This window comes from Canis aureus, chromosome 24 (genome assembly GCF_053574225.1).
Source record: "Canis aureus isolate CA01 chromosome 24, VMU_Caureus_v.1.0, whole genome shotgun sequence".
In the NCBI taxonomy this organism is placed as follows: Eukaryota; Metazoa; Chordata; class Mammalia; order Carnivora; family Canidae; genus Canis; species Canis aureus.
In genome coordinates this window covers 43,812,709-43,840,102 of record NC_135634.1, presented here as the reverse complement: position 1 = coordinate 43,840,102, position 27,394 = coordinate 43,812,709, and the positions used below count along the sequence as shown (strand labels likewise).

The 27,394-nt window shown below is 39.8% G+C and overlaps 1 protein-coding gene and 1 long non-coding RNA gene across 4 annotated transcripts in view; one reads left to right on the top strand and one right to left on the bottom strand.

Moving 5' to 3' along the window:
* The window catches only part of CAB39 (calcium binding protein 39), an 83,872-nt gene extending 56,701 nt beyond the window's left edge, over positions 1 to 27,171 (bottom strand). Inside the window, exon 1 of one of the 3 annotated variants that reach the window (XM_077869179.1) lies at positions 27,016 to 27,171. The gene's annotated coding sequence lies outside the window, so the exon portion shown is untranslated. Of the gene's footprint in view, positions 1 to 25,740; positions 25,887 to 26,166; positions 26,324 to 27,015 lie in introns of those variants that run through there. The other 2 variants (XM_077869181.1, XM_077869180.1) reach the window with 2 other exon arrangements.
* LOC144296176 (uncharacterized) lies at positions 2,851 to 25,783 on the top strand. The gene is made up of 3 exons (XR_013363329.1): positions 2,851 to 3,186; positions 22,086 to 22,180; positions 25,676 to 25,783. It is a non-coding gene; the product is annotated as an uncharacterized LOC144296176 (long non-coding RNA).
* Positions 27,172 to 27,394: the final 223 nt, after the last annotated feature.

Below are 27,394 nucleotides of genomic sequence, written 5' to 3'. Positions count from 1 at the left end.
GCCATCATGTTACACGCTTCCTACAAGACTCCAGGTACATTTATTGACCGGGACTGAAAAACACTTGTCAAAACAAATACAAAGAAAGACACAGGTATGACTGATACATAAACAAACAGGAGTTAACTAGAAAGTTTTAATTTGAAACCCAACCAGAAAGGGGTCAGGGGCCATCACCTGAATGGTTTTATAAGTGAAGTGAGCAGGAAATCTTAGGAAAGCACCTATAATTTACCTCTTGCTATGCACAAGGCTGCACCCCTATTTGCTAAGCAACTCTAATCTGTCCATCTGCATGCTGTTTGTGCCAAGAGTATAAATATGAAGAATTCTGACTAAAGTGTGATGGATTCAGGGAGCTGACCAACATGGAATACTGCAGGGTTCCCAAGACCATGGCACAGTTTGTAGAAATATCCTCTTTTGGGTCTTCACAACTTTTTTCACATGGGCTGCTTCTATTATTGTTAAATTAGAATGAACTTATCAGCACTGGTCACTTATATAACTGTGATAAATATTCTCTAATCCAATGTCTACAGACTTTTTTTTTTTTAGTTAACATGCAGAGTTATTTTAGTTTCTAGGTGTACAATATAACAATTCAATTCTGTGTACTTCTCAAGATAAGTGTCCTCTTAATCCCCTTCACGTATTTCACTCATCCCCTCCACCCACCACCCCATTGGTAACCATCAGTTTGTTCTCTATAGTTAAGAGTCTGTTTTTTGGTTTGTTCTCTTTGTTCATTTGTTTAGCTTCTTAAATTCCACATGGTATTTGTCTTTCTTTGGCTTATTTCACTTAGCATTATACTCTTTAGCTCCATCCACATTGTTGCAAATGGCAAGATTTCATTCTTTTTTATGGCTGAACAATATTCCACTGCATATATACCACATCTTCTTTATCCATTCATCTACTGGAGACTTGGGCTGTTTCCATAATTTGGTCAATATAAATAATATTGCCATAAACATGAGGGTGTATATATTCCTTAAAACTAGTGTTTTTGTATTTTTACTATAAACACTTTCTATCTCTGAAATTATTCCTTTCCACCTTCTCAAACTCGTATGGTAAATACTTCCTATACACATCTTTAGATTCACAGAAAATGCTGGCCCTGAGGTCCCATAATGATTGTGGATGTTATAAGGATTGAAGACAAGTCTACTGACTCCAAATTCTCTTTGTATTTATCTGTCCCTTCATCTTACATACAGATCAAGTATTACAAAAATGTACAACAGTATTAAATTATCAGAGTATCCAGAATAAATGTTTACCAAGTGACTTTTTAAAAAATATTGGTTTTTAAAATTCTGAGCAAATAGGCAAAAGCCAATTTCTAAGATTCCTGAGTTAAATAAATATGAAAAGAATAGCCCTGAATGTCCCCTATCCCACACAAACCAAACACACTAAACACACACTAACACACAAAACACACTAACACACAAAACAAAAACTGGCCTATACCTCTGTTTCACACACTTTGGAAAGGATTTTTACTGCTCATTACTGACAACCCAAGTTCCTTTTCTATTAAACATCAGAAATGCACTGCATAGAGAACTAGGCTATGAAAACTGTATACTCCTTTCTAGTTTCAACTAAGTCTAAACACATGCAGAGTTCTGAGTGACCATCAACTTCTCCAACCATTCATCCTTTTAAGTGAATTACAGAATGAGTACTTAATGAAATGGGTTTAGTGAAAGTGATGTTTAGAAATAATTTCACTGTTGTGTTCTTCTAAAACAGGCTTTCTGTTAATCCTTGAGAGTTTCTTTCACTCACACTAAACATGGGAATGTCAAATTATGAATGCCTATGAAATATTCTCTATTGGTAAAGTTCATTCTATATATGAGCAACAAAGCAAGAGATGCATACTTAAAGGAGAGGGCTTTGCTTTAGTAGCTGATTTTTAGATAAAAGTAATTTTACAAGAAATTGTTTTAAAGCATCAGTTCATGTAAAAAAAAAAAAAAAGGCTGTGTTAGCTTCACAAACAGGAACTTCATGTTAAACTTCAAACACTAATTGAGAGAATCTACTACTAGTGTCAAGTTTTACTGCGATAATTTCAGCGTACCATGCAGTCATTACAGACTTTCAAGATTGAAGTTAAGATAATTAGGTACAAAGGAATATTTCCAGCTACCTTAAATCCTTTCTGGAACAAGGCAGGGCATATTTAAACATCCACTTAAATAGTTCTACAATTCACTTTAAGGACACAGTTGGAAGTATTTTAACTGAACACACAGCTAAGTTACTCTTAGGAATTAAGAATATATCATGGATTAGAGCTCCATGACTTCAATACACACACACACACACACGTACTAATTTCACTTCTGCAGAAAAAAGTGTGCTCTTTATATACATATTTGCTCTTTACAATCCTCTTTTGAGGGTTGGGCCCAGAAGCAGTTTTCAAATGTCTTTTGTTGTTCAAAAGAAAAGTAGTTTGCTGGAGACTAAAGCAAGAAGCCCTGAATGGGAGTACTCTTAAAAATGTTTTTTCTTCTAGTTGTGATTAAATGAATATTAAATTCTAAATCAGCTTAGTAATATTACAAGTAAAGTTGTTTTGAAAACCAAGGTCTGTGTCTTTATGTTTCAACATTCTGCATGAACACAGTTTGGCAAAACTTAATATTTTATATCAATAATTCCATGCACACTTCAGAGCTGAAATTGTTGGATCAACACAGCTCTTTTCTGAGTCAGCAAGGGGTCACTGTAGCATTTCTCCAAAGGACGTGCTGTTTTGCAATGTCTTCAGCAGAAATACTCAGGTCACAGGCTTTGGGTCTTATTTCTAATGGATGACTCTTCCCTTCTGTGCAGGATCTGCCCAGTTTTATTTTGTATTGAGGTACCACGCCAGTTGTCCCTGGAAGTTATATAAAATGAGTGAAGGTAAAGAAACTCTTTGTCTTCTCTTGAATAGCCGGATGTATCTGATTCAGGATCATCACTGAAGATAACTATCGGTTTTTTATAAACACCATAGAAATGATCCTTGACCTGCCCACCTTAGAGAGCAATTTCTCATAAAGAATGACTAAATAACGGGCTGCTCTGGCCACAAAAAGACCACATGATGTTCTGTGTGGTTCTGGATGCCAGGTACCAGAATAAAAGAAGCCAAGGAGATTCTGAGAGACTCAGGTAAGGCAGCAGTCTGAGACTTGAAATGTGAAGATTCTTAACTTGTACCAAAAGCTTAGGCCAATTTACATTGCCATCAACAGTGCACTAGCTAACCAATAAGAGGCTCCATTAGTCCTTTTTGAGTTCTGCCAATCTGTTAGATTTAAAAATGCTATTTTCTTGACCTCCTCTCCCTACCCCTCTCATCCTTACAATTCATATTTGATCATTGATAACAACGAACATATTTTCATGCCTAGTGTCCGTCTGCATTTCCTTAGTAAAACTGTACATCTCTACTGCCCATTAGTTTACTGGGTTTAGAGTATGTCTTCTTATTGACTTGTAGGATACTATATAATTATGAATATCTCTTTAGCTGGTTTGGGCTTTTTTTTTTTCAAATGTCCTACTTTGCCATTTGCATTTCAACTTCTTAAACTTGCTGTACAAAAATCATTTTTTATAGCTTTATCTATAACCTTTTTCTTTATGAGTTCCAGATTTTTCTATTGGGCTTATAATTGCATGCTGAATATGAATGCAAGATTTCATACTTACAGGTATCAGATATTATTTACAATTAAGCAATGAATATCCTTTTCTGAAATAATGTTCTAGGAGAATCTAATTTAACAAACCTCACTATATTATCCAGTTTGACAAAGTAAGTCAACTTTTACATTACCGCTGCTTAGTTGTGGGAAAGTCAATCAAGAAATTCACTGTAACACAAATTCATGACCTTTCTTCAGTTAACCACCAACTAAGTTATCTGGGAGAGGGGCAGCACAGAATACATTCTTTATTTATAACTATTCTAAAAATACATGTTAAATAAGTACAATATTAAACACTAAATTTGATATTTCCCAAAATTACAGGTGTATGACTTGAGAATATTTTTAAGATGACTCTATAGACATGCCTTTTAGACATGGATTCCAACATGATGTGACCAATTCCTCATTCCTAGACTTTATCCCAATCTAAGCAAGCCAGAGGTAAATACTAGAAGTAAACTGATAATATGCCATCAGACTTCAGTAGCAATTTCAGTGAGCATCAGGTAGGAATATTTTACAGTAGACACGTATCTTCATGCCCTAAGCACTGACACATCTAGGACAAGGGTAAAAGGAAAGAGAGATTCGTGAAGAAGAAACTCAAAGCTTTATGAGCAGCCTTATTAGACATGCTATTATGTAAATTACCATTACCACACTAGCCTGTGAGCTGCGTGTGCAAAAGCCATGGGTCTACCTTCATTGTGCACTACACCGAGCACAGTTGGTAACCAAATTCCTATACAATTTATCCAGTTTGGGTTCTGTTACAGATAAAGATGAGCCATGGAAGAGCCAACTTAGAGGATCCCTGTTATTCTCCAGGCATTCCTTCTTAAGAGTATAGCGTTTCAAACTGAACCCTAATTCTTGTATGTGACCTGACCAGCCAAGACTACCTACACATATATTTCTTAAATGTAGTCATAGACTCCATCCAGAGCTTTGATAGTCACATACATGGCTGCTTTCTATTGAGCGGTTTAATTGACCTAAGTCTTCTCCACGTGTTCTACAGGGAGCCACATCTTCATCTACTGTTTACATCTGCATTTTGGGAAATGTCTGTAGGACTGAATAAGTATTCCTATTAAATTGCTTCTACTTTAGAATCAGTCTACAGTTGGACAATTCAAATTCTTTTTTTTTTTTTTTAATTTTTACTTATTTATGATAGTCACAGAGAGAGAGAGAGAGAGGCAGGGACACAGGCAGAGGGAGAAGCAGGCTCCATGCACTGGGAGCCCGACATGGGACTCGATCCCGGGTCTCCAGGATCGTGCCCTGGGCCAAAGGCAGGCGCCAAACTGCTGCGCCACCCAGGGATCCCAACAATTCAAATTCTTTCTTGGATCTTGAGTCTGTTATCTTAGCTTTCCCTACCAGATTCCTATCAACTATTAATCTGATCAGCAAGTCATACAGGTCTTCCTCTACTTCCTGTTAAAAGTACAAATACCGGGAGCACCTGCGTGGCTCAGGGGTTAAGCATCTGCCTTCAGCTCAGGTTGTGATCCTGAGATCCTGGTATTGAGTCCCATATCGGGCTCCCCATAGGGAACCTACTTCTCCCTCTGCCTCTTTCTCTATGTCTCTCATAAATAAATAAATAAAATCTTTAAAAAAAAAAAAAAAAACTACTGAAGCTTTCCAATTAAAGCATGCCATCCATCTGTATTGTGTATACAGCCATTTAAACAACCACAAGGCCACCAGGCCACCTAACTGCATTACCACTAGCAGTGATGGCTTAGATTTCTCTGACCTTATGACATACATATACTCATATATAAAAAATAAGTATCACACACATGCAGTACCACCAAACAGTACTTATCCTTACCAACTAAAATTACAGTGATATTCTCTATTCTATTCCCATTCCCTTCCTCCCTCTTAAAATGCTACTCAGAATCCACTAAGCTGATTTCACAAACAACTAATAGGATGGAACCTACAGTTTGTAAAACAGATGTAGAATCAATCTGAGTAGCTCTTTTACTAATGACAGCTAACTTATTCACAATGCTGAACTTTTCCGATTATCATGAGGCAAAACGATTTCACAACTTGGTTTAAGGTCTGAAATTACAGTTACATACTACAAAGCCTTACTTAGAAACACCTGTAATACATGCTAATTAACTGATTTCATGAATATGTTAAAGGCTTTTTATCATTATAATGTGCCATCTTTAATTTTACCTACATTGATTAATTTACAGATGATCCCCAGGAATTAAGAGTGACACTGTTACAGTTTTAGAATTAATTCCAGAAAACGTGAACTTCACAACTATTTCCTTACAAATTAGTAAGGTACTTTAATACAAAAGGTTAATCAATGTCCACATTTAAAATTTTTTTTTTAATTTTATTTATTTATGATAGTCACAGAGAGAGAGAAAGAGAGAGGCAGAGACACAGGCAGAGGGAGAAGCAGGCTCCATGCACCGGGAGCCCGACGTGGGATTCGATCCCGGGTCTCCAGGATCGCGCCCTGGGCCAAAGGCAGGCGCCAAACCGCTGCGCCACCCAGGGATCCCAATGTCCACATTTTAAAATGTGAAACCATCAGTCTTTATAAATTCATTTTTCTTCTAGTTAAATTTACTGCTCACTTTGCTGCAGGGTTGTGTAAACATAGTCCATATGATCATGGGCAAACATCATGATTTCACCCACATTTTGGTAAATAAGAAAAGCAAACAGCTAACTCTGCTCTTTTAAAAAAGATGGTAATTCCTTTAAAAGGATGTGTAATTCAAAACTGAACTGTAAACAATTGAGAAAATTTGAAACAAAGTTCAAATATGAAAAAAAAGTCTTTCAGAAAATTATTTTTGTGTCAAAGATTAAGATAGATGGAAAAGCAAAAGAAACAAAAAAGTTCAAAAAAGGTACACCTAAGAGTGATGAAATGATTTTTATTTTTTCTTTTTAGTCATTCTAATGAAGAACTGTGTTTTAAAAGAACAATTTCCTTTTGAAAATTTACAACCTTCAAGGGTACCTTGGTGACTCAGTCAGTTGAGGGACCTGTTCTTAATTTTGGCTCAGGTCATGACCTCAGGGTCATGGGATCCATGCTCAGCAAGAAGTCTGCTTGGGATTCCCTCTCTCCCTCTGCCTTGCCTCCCTCCCTCCCCCAACAAGCGCCTGTGTGTGCACTCTCAAATAAAATCTTAAAATAAAGAAAAAAAAATTTATAACCTTCAAACTTCTATCTAAAGGATCAGATATAAACCTGGAAAATCACTTTCCTTCAAGGTCCAGCATTGCTATTTCTGTTCTGGCCAAATGCCCATGAAAGCACAAACATGCCACAAAACCAGCCTGAGCTGAAGCACCATAGTTGGAGATTTGAAGTTTGTTTCCTTTTAAACTGCTCAAAGGCCACCATACAGTGGTATTTAATGTAAATGGGCTTTTTCTAGCAGAAGTATTTAGAGTCACAGAATACACAGTTCTAGGGCTTCCTAGAGGACTGTGTAGAACATCTCACTCAAAGAGGATTTCTGTGAACGAGTCAGCACCTCCTTTCCACCTGTCATCCTGTGGTACCCATTCATTAGGAGTTGTTCAAGGACTGAGGAGTCAAGGCACACACAGAGAAAGACTGAAACCTATGGAAGACTACTGCATGCCCCCAGACCCCGTTTAAAACACCCAAATAAGTGACAGGAGCAGCAAATTCAGAGGACAGACACAGTACTGGGGGCTGAAGATCTCAGACTTCAACTGAGGAGATGCTTCTTGAGCTGCATTTTGTAGACAGGATAAATTTGAGTAAGAGTCAGAAAATGTATTACAATTGACTGGAGAGCTTTATGCAACAATCTGAATTAAGAAAACAAAAATTAGGGATCCCTGGGTGGCGCAGCGGTTTGGCGCCTGCCTTTGGCCCAGGGCGTGATCCTGGAGACCCAGGATCGAATCCCACATGGGGCTCCCGGTGCATGGAGCCTGCTTCTCCCTCTGCCTGTGTCTCTGCCCCCCCCCCCCCCCGTGTGACTATCATAAATAAATAAAAAAAATTAAAAAAAAAAGAAAAAAATTATTTAGTAATTTTATCCAGGGCTGGTGTATAATAAAGTATCAAGTGACAAGGAAGGCAGAACTTAAAAAAACTTACTGTAAACTCAAGGGCTGTTTACAGAATAATCACATGCCTTCTTTTATTGCCCAAAGAACATTCCACACTTGATGGAGTGGTGCTTTCCAGGTGAGTGTTGACATCACAATACAGTCACAATGGAAAACTTGCTTTTTAATCTGAAAGCTGTATCTAAAATACACAACAAAAAAAACATCTTATATCCATGGGAGTCCAAAAAAGTTAAGGTTTAGGTAGAGGACCCAAAAATTTAAGAAGAGCTCAGATGGAGCAATTACTTAACACTTAAAATGTATTTCCTTCTACAAAAGTTTTGAATAGGAGATTCCGTTTCCTTTACTATTTTGGCAGAATAATCTACTAACTCAAGTGAATGTGGTAACTATATTATTTGTGAAAGTGCTCTATAAATCTGAAAACAAAACAAAACAAAACAAAACCAACAAACATGCAGAAATTATTATTTCTGTGCAGGCCTCAAAAATCTTTCTTCTTAGTTTTTAACTTTATCTTCCAAATGCTTGGATTCTTGCTAACTATATTGCCAACCTGTCAAATCTTGGTGGTTCAAACAGGAAGTTCATGTTAATTAAAACTAGGCTGTCTACAGCTGTTCTTGTGGGGAGGGGGATGCACAGGGTGAGCTCGTTCCAGTGGTAGACAGATGATGCAGGCTTTGAAATTTTTCCAGACTACAGGGACATTAGCTATGCAAATGACAGTGGCCTTTAAACCTTGTTCTAAGGTCCAAGGAAGGTGAGTGAGGGTCCATCTCTTCTTGAGCCTAAACATCTCATTCCTATTAGTTTTTTTATACTGCACTTCAGTGTTAGAAATTTAATGAAAAATTTTAAACTACTACTTTATGACATTAAATACATCTGCATGTTAAATACAGAAACTATTTTCCAAGGAAAACACTGACCTGGCCTCCAAGTCAATTTATAAAACCAGATTTGAAATCAAGCTCTTTAATCTTCAAAGGCCAATATCGGTGCTGTTGGCCAGCTAAGCCAGCTGTTAAAGCGGAGTGGTTACTAGAAAACTATAACCTTGGACTTCTCTGGTATCCAATTTTAATAAAAAGTTCAGTGGTATGAACAATTACAGAGGGCTACTTCCAAAGCTCCAGAGCATCAGAAAGTAATGATTTAACTGAACTGTACTCTGGCCTAATATTATTCCTTATGTTTCTATACTAAGATAGCTTAAACTTGAACTCAGGTACTTCACTTTTACAGGCACCATACAGAACTGAGAGAAATGTACTAAGTACATTAGTACTAATGTACTAAGATCTGTATTAATGGATCCACAGGGTCTCAGTTTCTGGAAAGATTTTATTTCTCTTAAGTGACTGATTTGTTTTTGTTTTTTAAGATTTTGTTTATTTATTCATGAGAGACACACAGAGAGAGAGGCAGAGACACAAGTAGAGGGAGAAGCAGGCTCCATGCAGGGAGCCCGACGCGGCGAGACTCAATCCCAGGTCTCCAGGATCACGCCCTGGGCCGAAGGCAGCGCTCTAAACCGCTGAGCCACCCAGGCTGCCCTGATTTGTTTTGTTTTGTTTTTTTTTTAATTTTTATTTATTCATGATAGGCACACAGTGAGAGAGAGGGAGGCAGAGACACAGGCAGAGGGAGAAGCAGGCTCCATGCACCAGGAGCCTGACATGGGATTCGATCCCGGATCTCCAGGATCGCGCCCTGGGCCAAAGGCAGGCGCCAAACCGCTGCGCCACCCAGGGATCCCCCTGATTTGTTTTTTATCTCATGAACAGTTTTGCAACCAATCTTGTTTTCTTCTTTGTTCTGGCCACTAAAACTCTGAGCCACAGGTGTGGTCCCCAACCAGCTAGTGTCAAAGACATGCACTGATTTGTGTACTCACCCTGCCCCAGGAATCATTCTATTTGCCTTTCATTATTTTTTCCTTTGCTCCTTAAGAAATTCTTTGGGGGTGGGGAGGTAGAAGGGGAAGGGACATAAGAGCAAAGAAAAGAAAAGGAAACATACCCCTAACTTGTTTTATTTCCTTCAACTGGAAAGCAAGGAACATGAAAGAACAACTATTTCTGGCATGAAGGTGTGGCTTTTAACACTTACCACCATGATAAAATTGTTAAATACTGTATGACCTAGTGTGTTAGTTCTCCTGTTCAGATGAAAATACATGATCCTGAAAGGGGACATCCTGTCTGGGAGAGATTACTAAATTAAGTCAAACAGGGACAGTGTACCAGGGCAATCAACATGTATGGAGTACAGTAAAATAAGGCTTCTACCATTTTTCTTCAAATAATTCCTACCTGTGGTAACAACGGCCTCAGCCTCCCCTGTAATGTGAGGGGTGTCAAGCACGACTCTGGCTCAAGAGCAGCTCCTACTCCAGTGCACAAGACCTATTTAATCCCTGCCATTGGCCCTTTTAGTAAGTAATAATGAATAAAAGTATTTCCAAGTGTATTCAACATATTTTTCAAGCCTCTATTATGTGTGAGGCCTTGCGGACATTAAGATCTAAATGGCTGCCTTTAGAGAAAAATATTTTTAAACTAGTTATATAAAGTGTATTCAACTAGTGTTAAACATACCATTCCTAAGTTAAAAGAGCTGAGCTGTATTTTCAAACTTCTGTATTCTATCCTAATCTTTCTCCGAAATCAGGAAAACAATAAGAATATGAGTTGGGGTGAGGGTGGGTGGAAGGGTGACAGGCAAAGGGCACAAAGTAAATGTAAACAAACTGCACATGATGAGAAACCAAAATGCTACCCAATCAAATCCTGGTACTTTAGACTAAAAGCAGATTAACAAGGGAGCACATTCCACCCTTGGGTAGCAAACATTCCAATCCCTTCTTGTGTATTTCTGGGATTGCTGAGGGACTATCAGTGCAATAGCTTTTAGGCAGGGATGGAATTCCTTTGGGATTCTGGGATCCAGTCCTTTAGAGACTCCTCTGGGCCTTGAGGATATCTATGTGCAGAGCTAAAAGAGCATGCTTTTCAGGGCAAAATGAGATAAAAGGACAAAATGAGAATAGGAAGGAATATGTGGCCTGAGGGCAGACAATAATCAAGAAGTTCATCTGAACTCAACAAACCAGAGAGGAGGATAAGAACCCCAATAATCTTCACAGTTGGGAAAACACCATCTCCTTCTGGCAACTGCCGGGCCTTACCAACCACTAACATGGCTACCATGGGAGGTGCAGTAGTCCCTGTTAGAACCAGAGTCCTGTGGGCCCAAACAAAGGAACCTAGAGGGGAAGAGAGACTTCTCCTTAGTTAAAGTCTCTATGGCAGGGCTGAAGCTCCATGAAAAACATTTACAAAATGTCGGTGGCCAGGCTTTCTGTCAGGTGGAGAAGGCTGGTCTGCACAGAGAAGATGAGTAAGCAGAGAAATGGAGTAGCAAATGGATAGTCATAATGGAGTTTGTGTTCCTGGTCCTGACTGCTGGTGAAGACCTGGGTGCATTGCTGCCTTTCCCCACACTTCCAGTGTTTGACTCCTGAGATAAGCTTTCACTAAATCCCTACCTTGTTGGAACAAACAGGAGTTCCAAGTAACACGGGGGCTACCTGTAAGCTATCAGTGCTCCTGTCCTATGCCCCAGAAAGGCAGCTCTAACAAGGGCAGGACTCAGACATTTCTCTCTTAACCTTTCAGAGGGCCAACACCCAACTCGTGAACACTGAGACCGGCACTGTCTTTTATTCTTGCATGTAGTCTGCATACCTGCATTCAGAGTTGAAGATCTGAAATGTGTCATTAAATGACAGAGGAAGAAATATGGAAAAAAATAACAACGTGAAAACAGGTGTATCTGTTTATTCTCAGAAATTGAGAATAATGTTCAAGGTTATTCAAGGAAATACAAATTAAATGCATTTTTTCCCTAGCCATCCTAAACTGAACTCTCAGGATGATTCTGTGTAACTCCTGATCTTTCCCTTTGGATATTGCTGCTCTAAGACTTAGAAAAATTACATAAACGTAAGTGTATGAAGAGTGGTGTATCACTTCCCTGAGCAGTTAAATGGCACCCAAGAACCACCATTTAACAACTAGAACTCCGTAACTTCTCTTCTGTAGTAGTTCCTGAGAAGTGGAGGGAGAGTGAAGAGGGCATCTGGGTGAAAAAACAAGGTGTTTACATTCAGACAGTCTCAGTGTCTGACTTGAGGCAAAGCAGAACATTTTAGAGTTAGAACATCATAGCTCTCATTCAGACAGAAAAGTCAAGGCAATCTAATGAAAAATCCTCCTGGTTCCAGAGGGACCAGGTAACTGCCAGGGCTCCAGAACTAGGGCCTCAAAATGAAGCTACTTGAGGATCTGACAGATTTGTGCTCTAAAACGTCAAAAAAAAAGGGGGGGGGGATGTGTGTGTCAAGAATCAGCTAGTTTGGCAACTGTTAAATGTTAGATGACGTAATTCTAACCAGGACAATTTGGGGAATGAAGGGGGATGCACTGAATAATTACGTAGGGACAAGAGGCATAAACCTGGACTTTCCCTGCCAAACAGGGCTTTTGATCACCTATACTAAACTGTAGCTATCTTCCCTCCTCTAGGACCAGCCAATTTTTCTATTTCACTTCCCCTGATCAAGGGCAAAGCACCCTCCCTCCACTTACAGCAGAGTCATCTGCACACAAATATTTATTAGTGGAGATGAAAATAAGTCTGTGTTGGCAATACTTGGTATTTCAATTAACATCTACAATTCACTGGGTTTATAGAGGAATATGCCCATGTCACAAGAATAACCTTAACTCTTCACTTCCCACCAAATATTCTTTGCTTCAGGCCAGGTGGTCAACAAGTTGCCAATTCCCCTACAGGTGAAGTACTATCTTGACTCATCCCCCCATGCTCTTGTTGCTGAAAGGATCAGAACAGGCTGATTTAACTGATCTAACTTCTGCAAGAGCCCAGTACACCTCAACAGGAGCGCAACACACTCCCTGCTCCGTATCCCTGCCCCAAACTCTGAGCTATTTTACCCTGACCTATGTAACCCTGCATTTGAAAATTACAAAAAGCACATTTCATGTATGTCCCTAGAGATCAAGGGCAATCTTCATATAATCTTCACAAGGCAGGATACTACAGGAAAACTGACAGTGAGATAGTGTGTTTGTGTGCACATATGACTTTTAAATAAAAATGAGGTATAAAGTGTTTCCTAAAATCCAAGCATGTGATCTTAAGGCTGACTTTGAGAAACTTGAAACCATAAAAGTTCTGAGCTTCCTGCTAAAAGATGACTTCACTGGACTACCAGCTTTCTCTACTTTGACCACTAGGGTATCCTCAACACTAATTTCACCTTCTTCAGGTTTATCATGTTGCATCAAACAAGGCATTCCAATAAAATCAGTGCAGCATCAATTGGAAGAATCTAATATGTTTGAACATCTTTCACAATTCAGTGATTCAGAGAAGCAAACTCCATTTTCTTCTTCTACGTAATAGCTAAAATAGCTAATTTAAAATCACAGCTTTACTGACATATAATTTACATGCCATTCACTTAAAGTATATAATTCAATAGTTTCAACAGTTTACAGAACTGTGCAGCCATCGCCATAATCAATAAAATAACTGGATTTTTTTTTTTTTTTTTAAGACATTGAAGGGACGCCTGGGTAAGCTCAGTGGTTGAGTGTCTGCCTTTGGCTCAGGGCATGATCCCGGGTCCTGGTATCAAGTCCTGCATCAGGTTCCCTATGAGGAGCCCGCTTCTCCCTCTGTCTATAACTCTGCCTCTCTGTGTCTAGAATAAATAAATAAAATCTTAAAAAAAAAAAAGACACTGGAAATTCCCTATAGTAAGGATAAAACATAAATACTTGTTATTTTATTTTCTCCTGGCTTACATGAAAGAAACATCTTAAGAATCTGGACATATATTGGACCAAAATATTTCCCAGAAAGGCCAAATGGGCAGTATATGAAATTGCCTTATCTTCCTTCCACTGCACCTCTACTAACACAAGCATTACCACCTAAAAAAATACTTTAACATCCCCCTTGTTACTTGTCTTTTATTTAGCCACTACCTGAGCTCACTGTTCATTTACCCAGTTTTAGCATCTGACATGTTTGAAAAACAGCATGTTTCAAGGGCTAAGAGGATAAGCTCTCAGCAGACCCAAGTGTGAACCCCAGTTTTGCCATTGGAAGAGATATATACTAAAACCTTTGAGCAAAACACTTTATATATAAAATGACAGCAGGACTTAAAATTTTAACAAACTAAAACATCCAGGGTAGCATTTACTAATAAACAGCAGTTGCCAGTTTGTATGAGCTTTTGCTGTACTGAACTAAATATTAACCCTTGGTCTATCATCATGCAAAATTTTTTTCATATCTTTATCTCAGGTTTTTTTTTTCCCTTTTAATCACTTGATAGCAATGAAAATAAGCGTATTTCCTCATCCAAAGGTCTGACAAATATTCATATAAATGTTCTTCTAATCTATGTTTTTAAACTCATTCTTCCATCAAATTAATTTTCATAAAGTGCAGCTTGCTTATCAAAATTGATTTTCCCAAAGAACAGATAACCAATTATCTAAAAATCTTATGCCAAATAACCCCTCTTCTTTCCTCAGTGTAAGATCGTGTAGTAGTCACATACATACTTTTTACTGAGCTTCTTAAGTTAACTTTTAAGAAATCTGACTTTACTTTCTGGCTAACAATATGCTAATTTTGGAAATTTTCTTGCTTCCTACCATTCATTCAGTCTTAACATTCAAGAACATGGTATCTCTCCATTATTACTCAGATCTTTATTCCAATTAAGTTTATAGTTTTCTTTATAGAGATCTCAAACTATTTTATATAGATCTCCCTTACCTTAGGTGTTTCATTTTTTGTATAGTAAGATCTTTCATTTTTATTACTGGATATTGCTAGAAAGAAAACTGCTACCAATTTTTAAATATGTAGCATATGGCTATCTTACTGAACTCTTATTTTCAGTTTTTCAGTTCATTCCGTTGGTTTTCCTAGGTTTACGATTGTAACATCTGCACATACTGCTATTTTCCGCCATTTCTTCCTACCAGTTTTACATTTTATTTGAGGTTTTCTTGCATTGGCCAGGATGGTATCAAACATCAGACATGTTACTGGGCATGCTTATTTCACTTTCTATTCTACCAGTTTTTCCATTGGTAGGCTGTTTGATGTTGGTTTAAGACAGATATTCTTTTATCTCCTACCAGCTTTTAAAGACCTCATAATCAAGAACTGGTATATTAGCATTGTTATCTTGGCAAATTCTGAGATGATACAGCACAAAGGGGCAATATACCCTGGTGCCAGACCCCAGGGGTTCGAAACCCCAGGCTCTGTGACTTACTACCAATTTATCCTGGGGCAGATTATTTTACCTCTTGATCTAAATTCCTTCAACTGTAAAATGAGGGTAATAATAATACTAATAACAACCTCTTTGTTGGGTTGTTGGGAGGATTAATTGAGATAATTAGAATGCCTGGCACACAGTAAATACCAAGTGTTACATGTTATTTGCCCTCTTGAATTAAGAGAATTTCCTATTCAATCATTTGCTGATGTTTTGCTTAGGATTTTCATGACTACTTCCATAAATTAAACTGGGACATCATATTTTTCCTTTGTAATGTCTTATATCAGGTTGCCAATCTTATATTCTATCAGGTTTTTAAGAGTTTTTGCTAGTTTTGAAATAAATATGATTTTGTTATCTTTTTCTATTCTTCTAGGATCTAGAATAAATGAGGTCGTGTACTGAAAAGTCTTTTTAAATTTTTAAAGAGAACTTAGACTTTCTGTATCATCCAGGTTCAGAGCTCCACTCACTTTTTTGGTTGGGAGGCCATGGCATTTAATCTGTATCTAATACATTCCATGATTAGTAATCTATTCAAGTGCTCCACTTCTTTAAAAAACTTAGTTATTATTAAAAAAAAAAAAAAAAAAAAAAAAAAAAACTTAGTTATTTGGGGGATTCCCGGGTGGCTCAGTGGTGGAGTCTGCCTTTGGCTCAGGGTGTGATCCTGGAGTCAGGCTCTCTGCATGGAGCTTGCTTCTCCCTCTGCCCCCTGCCTGTGTCTCTGCCTCTCTCTCTGTGTCTCTAATGAATAAATAAATAAAATCTTAAAAAAAATTTATTTGGGGGGGGAAGAGTGAGTATAGGGGAGAGAGGCAGGGGAGAGGAAAGGAGAGAAAGAGAAGCAGACTGTCAATTGAGCTTGGAGCCCCACAAAGGTCTTGATCTCATGACCCTGAGATCATGACCTGAGCTGAAGCCAAGAGTCAGACGCTTATTCAACTGAGCCACCCAGGTGCCCCTCAAGTGCTCCATTTCTTAAGACAGTTCTGAAAAGCAACGAGTTCCACTTTCATCATTAGATCTTTCAAAGTTGTACATGACACACTCAGACCCAATGTTTCTCTGGTCAATTCCTTCTGGATGTTCTTTTCTGTCTTGCTCCTTCTATGTCTTATTCCTTCCTCCTTTCAACAACAACAAAAGCCTCTGTCAAAGACAGTTTTGCCCTTTCCACACACACCTATGGGGTGTTTATATACAATAGCCTAAGCTAAGCAGACTCATCTCTCTGTCTTTTCACTATATTTATTTATTTATTAATTTAAAAGATTTTATTTATTCATGAGAGACAGAGAGAGCGAGAGAGAGAGAGAGAGGCAGAGAGAGAAGCAGGCTCCATGCAGGAAGCTCGAAATGGGACTCGATCCCAGCACTCCAGGATCACACCCTGAGCCAGAGGCAGACACCCAACCAGTGAGTCACCCAGGAGTCCCACCTTTCACTATATTTAAAAGTGGGGCAGCTTTTATAAGATAAACAAGAAAAAACGAATATGCCTCACCCTCACCACCATCCCCCTGAGGTTTTACCTTGTGTGAAGAAGGAATGCAGTCTATTGTCCAGCCCTCTTCCCATCAACGCACCTTCCAATCACACACTACGTAGTGTTCGGGAATAAGAGCAAGACTAGCTCTTGAGTAAACAAATGGGTTATGACCAATTGTAAAGAATAAGGATGAATAATTTTAACAATATAAAGCTGGAAAGTATTTATTGTGCTGTGTGTACATACCAGGAAGATGTTACCAGTTCTAGTTCCTTCCTGCCTACTTGAGAAGGCAAGGCACGGGGATGTGGGCCACTGAATCTGTGACTAATGTGCTATATAGCACTTAGGAAAAACATTATACAGCTTATATTCTAATGCAATGAAAATAAGTAAAATAATCTTGTAAAAACATCAAAATGACTTCAAGTCCTAGAAAATATATTCTGACATACACTTTAACATTTTTCAGGTAATCTCAAATATGAATGAAATTATGAATCCTTACAGATATCTGTATCCTGCCTACATCCTTATCTAAGACACTTAGAATTCTATTACAAAAGGAAATAGTTAATAAACTGTATTTGGTAGCTTCTAGAAATCAACACTTTGCTAAGAACTCACTCCCTTCTGGAATATGTCCAGCAATCAACATCAATTTCAGTCTCTATGATTTGTGGATTACACCGTTCCCTTTTTTTTGGAAAAACAATACATTAGCATCTCTTATCTTCCTGCACAGCTCCCTCTCTTCACAGCTCCTCAAAGGTCACTGACAGCAAATCAGTAATATGAACATTCTCTCAGTGTCCTAGGATCTCACACATCTTGACCAGAAAACTTGCCGTCGTGTTTCTGTAACAGAAATTCCCTATGTTCCAGGATGATTCTACATCCCAGTACTTTGTGGTGGTGGCAACAGAGTTTAGTGGGTTTCAAGTGTACACTCTGGGACCAGGGTTTCCAATCCAGCTATATGACTTCAGACTAATTACCTGGCTTCTTTCTTCTCCATTTACTCACCTAGAAATATGGAGATGAAAAAAGGGTTACTATAGGATTAAATGAGGTTAAGCTAGAGAGGTCTTCAAATTTATACCAGCAGGTAACATATAGGTGCTATGTTAGCAATTATTCTTTTTACTTCAGTTTTTTTGCTTACACAAGTAGAAAATCTCTGCTACCTTAACACTGAACTGGTTTACATACCTCAATGATGCCATCAAAACCTCTCATTTCAGCAACTCCAGGCCCTAGTGAGGGACACTTGGGCAATAAAAGAGACCAACAGAAACATTTAATCAGGGACAGACAACATCAATGCCTCAGGAGGTGACATAAATGTAGGAGGTGGCCAGCTATGTTCAGAGCAATAGTAACAAAAACTAGATCTGGCCCCCACCATTGTTCATCCCCTCTAAATGTCCTTTTCTCAGGTCAGGACACAAAATTAAACTCCCAATTGCAATATTGAGGATGGGGGAATTTTAAAAACTGCAGAAATGAGCATAAAACAAGAAAATAGCAACTTTTATTTTGCCGCCTTCTTTTAGTGAATTAAACTATAAAATGCTAAGTTAATCACTGATATAGGTATGTGCATATTTACATTTGATGACATGTTATAATGCAAGATTATTCTAAATTTAAGATATTGTTAAAAAAAGAATGGTTTAAAAAATATACAATAACATAGCATAAAGCTCAGCAAATGTGAGTCCACTTGCAAATATGAGGCAAAACAACTTTAAGTGGGTCCTTTTGACTATAAAACTATCCCAGAAAGCTGGTATCAGAAAAAATGATACATCTAGCTACAGATCAAGAGTCCAGGTTCACTAAAGGCTGCTTTAACACTTTCAAAGGCTTAAAATACTTTTTGAATATGAGTATGGTGCAGTAGAGAGTCTTAGAACTTCAGTTATCACAAAAGCTAAAATGGACTGGGCACTTAGAGCATATCAGGCATGTTATGTAAAGCATTTCTCACTGAAGTCTCACAACTACTCTGCGCAGGTTCTACTTTTGTTATTTTACAGATGAGAAAGCTGAGGCAGAAGAGGCATTAAACATTCGCCCAACAAAATACCACCAGAATCTAAATACAGGAATTCCAAGGCTAGAGCCTCTCTTCTTATCTCTATGCTGAGCTTTAGTTTTCTAACAGTCTCTCCAGGGCCTTTTCCCAACATCACTTTAGACATTTATAAACCCATGTAATCTGTGTGTTTCTCAAATTACATGATGCATTGGTTTAGTTGCTCATAACATGTTAAAAAATATAGCAGGATGAAAAGTATTTGAACGCATCGTACACAGGAAGGCCTAACTAAGTATTGTTTCGTGAAAGTTCTTTCTCAGTTTTGACAGTGTGTTTATGTACGGTGTTGGGTCACTGATCAAAAATGTAATTTCTCACTGTGGGTTGAAGTTGAAAAAAAAAAAAAAGGCTTGAATAGCCACTTAGCTAAAGTGCTCATTCTTTTACTTAACAAAACCGAAAATAGATTATTCCAACCTTAGTTGGATCCAAACCTGATATAAGTAATCATCCCAATCAACAAGCAAATGCTTTAAATTCCATACTACATATGGATATGTAAAACATATGTAAATAAGGTTTCTCAAACTGTATTCCAGTAGAATCCTCCTTCAAGACTTTGGGGGGACTATTTCCTGGGGAAGGAGGTGTTCTTGTGACCAAATAAACTTAGCAAATTGGGAAATGCTGCACATTATATTTCCTTCCTGGACAGCCACAATGTACATTATTAAAAACTGACAAACTCTGCAGAAAAACAGTAATACAATCACTACCAAAAGTTAAAATCTGATTAACTGTTTTTAACCCAGTGTTTTCCCAAAGTTAAATTTTATCATGAAACTTCTCTAACAATTAACCTCTCATAAGACTAATATTCTACAAAACAGAATTTGTAAAACACGGTTTTAAACAATATCCGGAAAAGGGAGATCCTAATAAACTTCAGCTACTATAGTATGTAAACCTTCAAATAAGCACAAATATAGCAGAGATAAATAAAATATACAGAAAAAGATATCTTGGTTAATATCTCATCTCTGCTGAGCAGTTTTGTCAGAATATTACATAGCTCTGTCATTTAACGAACATTTACAGGAACAATGATATTAGAGTCTAAAAACACAAAGTGGGGGATCCCTGGGTGGCGCAGCGGTTTGGCGCCTGCCTTTGGCCCAGGGTGCGATCCTGGAGACCCGGGATCGAATCCCACATCAGGCTCCCAGTGCATGGAGCCTGCTTCTCCCTCTGCCTGTGTCTCTGCGCCTCTCTCTCTGTGTGACTATCATAAATAAATAAAAAATTAAAAAATAAAAATAAAAAAAAATAAAAACACAGAGTGGGGAAAGAGGGAAGAGCAGAGATACAAAAAAAAAAATTTAAAAAATCTGCAATTCAAATAAATTACAATTTATTGCACAAAACATACATATAAGAAAAACCTAAAACTCACACATATTGTAAACAGCCAAAAGATCTGGAAAGGTCATCCTGGTGACCTGAGTTTCTGTCCCTTGCCTGGAGAATTCAGAAGTAAATGAACTAACTGGCTGATAACATGCCAGCAGAGAGGGGCAGAGTTGTTTACCTAGACTAGGAACTCTTTGCAACTGGCATATGGAACAGGACTCAACATAATGGGCTGTAAAAACTGCCTGTGGAACAAATTAATTCATAATAGATGTTTAGGAGTTATGAACGCTCAGGGGTGGCGCATAGCTGCCCTCTTATCAGTGACAGAACGCTGGGCTGGAAATAATCCTATGATCTAAGCCAGCACACCACCTTTCTTAGAGGATTAGTATCAATTACAGCCAAAGAATACTATCTTAAGCATGTTCCTCACATCTTCACATTTGATTCTACATTTTGGTCCTTTCCACTTTTCTACTCTCCTTGCCTTTGGTTAATATTTTTTCCTCTTCCCAAAACAAAGAGCTTATAAACTTCACAGCAAACATACTTAAAAGTTGACAATGAAACTCATGTAAAGCTTGAGGATTTGTTAATCATTGACTAAGCTTGTACTTTACAAGCAGATGACATTTAGTTCTTAACCATTTTTTTGTTAAGTACATTAGAAAATCTGAAAATACATATTGTGATATTACATTACAAGAAGCAGAGAACTAACATGCTGCTGTGAAATAGGAAGACCAAGTACCTGACCAACCAGAAGACAATGATGTTAAAGCATGGTCACATGCCATATCTAGAGCCCTCATAAAGAAACTAACTTAAAGACCACAAGCAAAAGGAGAGGTACCTAGTATAAGGGGGCGAAGGGTGGGGGGCAGCAAATCAGAACGTCTATAAACCGATCACTGAGAAGAAGAACAAGAGACCTGGGATTTTCAGCCTGGTTCCCTTAGCATGATAATGGCATGACTGAAGAAGCCCCAAGAGGTGGAGTGACCTGCCCAGTCACTGAGTCAGAACCCAGCCCAGGCCTTCCAATTCCCAGGCTTCTGTGTTGCGCACGGTAACAAAGGCCCCCCATTTCTCTATAGGACTACTATGAGAAGTAAATACTACCCACTGGCCTAACTAAAACTAGAAACCACCAATCAAATGATGACTATACAACAAAAGCATGTAGAACAAACTATTTCATTTTGTACTATCACGTGGTTATAGTCTGGAAACCTATTAGAATTCACATTAAGCTTTATTTACAAACCTTAATTCTGAAGTACTAAATCAAAAACGCTCAGCAAAAAAAACAAGACCCTATAGAGGAATATATTTGTTTTATTTTTGTCTACCTCCCTTGGTTCTTTGTCTATTTCAACTTTTAACTTTAAACTACCACCCCTAAGAAACTTGCCAGCTACATCACAATTACAAACATGAATAAACAACTTTAAAAAAGGATTATGCGCCAAAGAGCATTTAATATGTGAATACAATCTTCGTAAATGTTAGCGAAAAGGTTCAAAGAAAACATTACTGCATAAAGTACAAAACAATTTCTTTCAAGCAAGCTAGATAAAGAATGAAGAGAGGCAGGCTCTAGACTCAGTCCTGTGGCTAATAAGTCACACAACTCTGAGCAGGCGACTCCACTTTGTAGAAAGCCCCACCAGTTATAGCTCAAAGTTAGCCACTCACTGCTCTAGTTCGGGAGGGCCTGTGTTCCCATCTGCAGAAAGAACCATCTGACTAGAGCATTTCTAAAATTCTCACGTTTCTTCCCCTTGAACCAGTCAGTCTAGCATCACCATTATCAGAGAACTTATCATCAGCATTCGGTATGAGCACCTTAGTAGTAAAGTACTAACTTATTTAATCTCCCTACAGTTTTCTCAGATGTGGTCTATATCACACCTGTTCAAGAAATCTAGACTGCAGAGAAGTGGAGGAACTTGCCTAATGTTATAGAGCCCACAGGGCAGGTGAGGATTCAACAATCCAGGTAATCTGGTTACAGGGAGTCTGTTACTGCTTGTAAGCACTGTAATACTGCCTCTCAGAAGTAAGTCCTAGAGTGGGTCTTAACTGGAGACATGTAAAAAGAAATGTGTTCATGCTATTTCTTCTTGGAACCCAAATACAGTGGATACAGAATCCACTGTGGAGCTAGAGAACCATGAGTAACATGTGAACACTACCCTGTAGGAGACCAAGTTATAGTTCATTAAACAATGTTATAAAGTAGCAACTTAATTCAAATCAAGCTACAAAAGGTATATTTTGTTTCTTGAGTATTTTATCAAAATAAAGTCTTGTGATGTTTCAACTTTATCATACTTCGTCATCAACAAGTGATCCTCTGGATAATGTTCCCAAGGAATAATTATCATATAAAACCACATTGCTACTAAATATTGATTAGCGAGATGTTCTTAGTCTCTTTAACTATGTGAAAATACGTATATACATAAAAATAAGCAAACTCAAACCAACACCACTGTACTTTGAGTATCAAAATCTCAAGTTAGACACATTGTATTATGGTACATGCCTACATAAATAGCTAGGGCAGTCTTTACCTCCCTCTTTTGGGGCCACTTCACACCTGACCAACCTCTTGCAATTCTCTGCATGCCATTCTTCCTTCCTCTGCCAGCTTAACATCACAGTTGCTAATAAATCACAATTCCACCATCCCCTCACTCCTAAAAGCACAGTGGAGCCAGGAAGCTCAGGAAGGTAGAGAATGATACCTACACACATGCACGCACAAGTACACACACAAATCCCAAAACAAAATGCTAATGGCAACAATCTGTTAACCTTCATTTCTAAAATTCTCACATTTCTTCCCCTTGAACCAGTCTGGCGTCACCATCATCAGAGAACTTATCATCAGCATTCGGTATGAGCACCTTAGTAGTAAAGTACTAACTTTACGATCAGTCTAGTGTCTTGTCACTGGTCCTGTAATAACTCTTCTCATGATTCTGGAAAGGCCTGAGAAGCAGAAGCAGAATATTTAACGTTTACTGCCTCAACTGCTGGTAGTAAATGTTTGCCTCACTCTGCTCTGCCACCAATACTCTGGACTGATAAAGGCACTGATGGGGTCCAGTAGGAGAGCATTAGAATGATGAGACACACAAAGGAAGAACTCTCATTCAGCTCAGTTCCTTCTTCAATTAAGGGTGGCCCTTGGGTAGCCCCAACAGCAGTCTTCTTTCCAGTAAAAACCAAACTACAGGCTGATGACTAACTTGTTACACAAGTCTTAGGCTACTTGGCTTGATCTGCATTCACACGAATACAAGATCCTTAACCTTAGTAATAATAAAGCAAAAGTCCCAATCTAACCTACAGGTTCAGAGACTTGATCTTCTTTCCTACAATTTTATAACACAACAAAGTTTTACCAACATTTTGCTGTTATCCATGCTAATCCGCCTATCATCACTACCAGACAACCACCATAAAATCAAATTCCTAATTAAAAGGAGCCATGGAAAAGGAGAAAGTAGATTTGTAAAATAGAAACACCATCAAAAAGGTAACCAGAAGACACTACCTGAAGTGAAAGTCTACCATATACTGGATTTAATATTTTGCGTGCTGAAGGTGGATGTGGGTTTATGTCTGTATTTCTATGGTATATGGCAAAACTACGAATGATCAATAATCAATCCCTCCTGGAAAAAACTCTAGGGAATGCATGGCAGTAATTACAGAAATCCATAAACTATGAAAGTTGATCAAAGAAAAAATATTTAGTAAATATTCAAAAGAAATAAATCATGCTTTGTGGTATATACATTTGCAATGTAAAAATAAAGATTCAAATAAAACCAAATTATAAAAGCAAACTGCATACCTATTAAACTTTCTTAACTATTCTTTTTTTTTTTTTTAAAGATTTCATGTACTTATTTCATTTATTTATTCATGAGAGACGCACAGAGAGAGAAGCAGAGACATAGAGGGAGAAGCAGGCTCCATGCAGGGAGCCGGATGTGGGACTTGATCCTAGGACTCCAGGATCATGCCCTGGGCCAAAGGCAGGCGCTCAACCGCTGAGCCACACAGGCATCCCAACTATTCTTTTATATTAGCTTTATGAAAGTTTATACAATCTAACTCAACATCTCTTTATATGCGATTAGAAACAGAAACCGAGATCCCACTAATAGATTTTAGAATGTAAAGCAAAGGGAAAAAAAACTGGTTTAAACAAGAACCTGTAGTCTGAAATGCTAATGAACTAAAGTGAACTGTCTTGAAATGAGAAACAAAACAAAATTCCTTTTGTTATAGCAGCAATTATTTCACCAAATTTTATATTTTACTAAAGAAACGCCAACAGAAAAACTACATATTGAATCTTTGTAACGTCATGATCAAAAAGTAGTTAATCTATACGGATAGCCTCAGTATAAAGACTATTTTTTAGAAGAGGAGGGTTAGGGGAGATGGGGAGATAAATCACTCTGTATGGGAGATATTATACCAGCTAAGAAAATCTTTTTAGAAAGTACATGTTTTTTTTAAAAAGTATATCCACTCATATAAGCAGAAATGTGTAATCTCTTCCATATCTGATGCTGACACCCCTCCCAAATAAAACCTTTCTTCAATAAGTAATAAGACCTAAATCCTACAAAGAGGTTAATAAATATACTTCAAACAAGACACCTTTAGAAGTTCTGCCCACCATTGCAGTTATTAAGCGTGACTACTGCATTTTATCTGAGATAAATAAATGCAACCCTGTCCAAAAAAAAAAAAAAAGAATACGCTTAAGACTTTCCTTACTCGGGTAAGAATGTTTTTATATAAAGATATTCAATGAACAAAAATGTTAATATTTATACATACATGCAGTTTTTATTTCATCATGCAAGAAAAAAATAAGCATAAAAAGACTGAAAAGGAAGTATGCAAAAATGTTAAAAGCAACCAAATCTAAGCGGTAAGATTATAGAAGATCATTTAAAAAATGTTTTCCAGGACCTCTTGCATTTTACAAGGTTTTCTTGACTGAAAAAAGTTGACATTCACGGATCATAGAAACAAACAACAAACAAGTGTTTTAAGAAACGAACATGAGTTCTAAGCTACTTCCACAAATCATCTATTCTAGACTTTAAATACAGCTAATTATCTGCTAGTAATTTTTTTTGGGGGAGGGTGGAATGTACAGAAATCAAGCTAGATTTTCATTTCTCACTCTCCTACACTTTCATAACTAAAAACTAATGAAGAAATGTTTACCTTTCCATAAAAACGGTTCTATGTCCCAACTTGCCGCCCCGGAATATTAATAACAACCTGATTTTTTTTTTTAAAGTCATCAATTTAGATTGCCCTTACAAAATGCCCTTTCAAAGAAGTCACGCTTAGCTCAGTAATTCCAAAGCGTAGCCACCTAACACACAGTGGAAGAAGTTTTGATGCGTTTTTTTTTTTTTTTTTTTTTTTAGTGAACCGCACCAACAGAAACGCCTTCCGTGCAGAGGAGCTTATTTCGTGCGCATCTTTCCCTTACCTCTTAAGAGCCCGGTATCTAATGAAGCTTTTTTGCAAAAGGTTCTTCGCTTGGCCTGGACGTGAATTTATCTGTAGCTGTCAAAATCGATCTCGAGCTGCATTATGTTCAAGGCACAGAACGACGACTCTCTACTGGGCCTCCCTCCTCCTCTCCCTTTCCCAAGAGCGCCTTTAAGATCTCCCAGCTGACATTTCCGGGGCTCATGAGTCACTGGGCGATGAGCGCTCAGTCCACCTTAGAAAGCCGCTCCAACAGCCCCTACACAGGAGCCGAGCGTCTGGCCCCTCAGCACCTCGGGAGCCCGACCCCTTCGCTCCCCGACTGGCCACAGGCAACTGAACTAATTACCCACTATTTCTAGACCATGCCTTTTTTTTTTTTTTTTTTTTTTTAAATCTTTGGGTTTGCTGCCCCTCCACATACCGCCGGGTCCCCACCCGTCCTCTTCCAAACCCCATGGGGCCTTCCACGCCCGGCTGGGCACCGCCTCGCCCAGGAAGCCTTCCAGATTTCTGCCAGGCGGAAGGAAGTGATCGATCGATCGGGTCCGGTCCGGTCATTCCCTGGGTGCCTTTCTAGCACTTTGTAGCTCTTTCACAGGACTTATCGCCTCGTCGCTGGTACCGAGGTTATTTGTGTGCTGGGCTTATCTCCCCCACCGCAGAGCCTAAGCTGCTCGGGGCGGGGACGGGGGGGGGGTTACCTTTGAATCCCTCCGGCGCGGACCTGCTGCGGCGCCCGCCCGCCGCGCTCGGCTTTTGGCTCAACTGAAGCCGGGAAGGCTCCGGCCGCACGACTCCCAGCCAGAAGTCAGGGAGGCGCCCCCGCCCCCGCCCCCGCCCCGAAAGGAGGATCACAAAAGATGCTGCCCGCGTCCCCGTGTCACACAGGAAGCGGAGCGGGGCTCAGGGGCGAGGGGCCGCGGCCGGGGACTGGGCCGGGGACTGGGCCGGGGCCGCAGCGGGAGTGACAGCTGGCCCGGCCCGCGCCTCCCCGCCCACCCGCCTGCGCCGCCGCCGCCCCCGCCCGCCAGCCCCGCCAGCCCCCCGCCGAGGGGAGGCCGGGGAGCCCCGGGCCGCAGGCCGCTGCGCGCCGCGCCGGCGAGGGCGAGCGAGGAGGGAGGGAGGGAGGGAGGGAGGGAAAGAGGGCGGGCCGCCGCCTCCGCCGCCGCCCGAGAAAATGGAGGCAGCCCCGGGCCCGGTGACGGGCCGGCGCCGCGGGCAGGGCAGGGCCGGGCCGGGCAGGGCAGGGCCGGGCCGGGGGGTCACTCACGGGGCTGGGCCGGGCGGCTCCCTCTCCGCCTCCGCGTCGTCGCCGTCCCCGTCCTCGGCCGCCGCCGCCTCGGGCTGCTCGCTCGGTCCCCGCGGCGCGGCTCGGGCGCTCGGCCCCTCCGTTGTCTTCCGCCCGCTCCTGCTCCCGGCGACGGGCTCCCGCGGCGGCGGCGGCGGCGGCTGCGCGGGCGGACGGCGGCCCAGGGGCTCCCGCGGCGGCCGCCGCACTGCTGCGCTCGCTCGCTCGCTCGGGCTGCGGCTGCGGCTGCGGCTGCTGCTGCGGGGCCCCGCGCCGCCTTCGCCTTCGCCTTCGCCGGCTCCCGCAGGCTCGGTGGCTCCCAGGCCGCGCCGCTCCCCGCTCCCCGCTCCCCGCTCCGCGC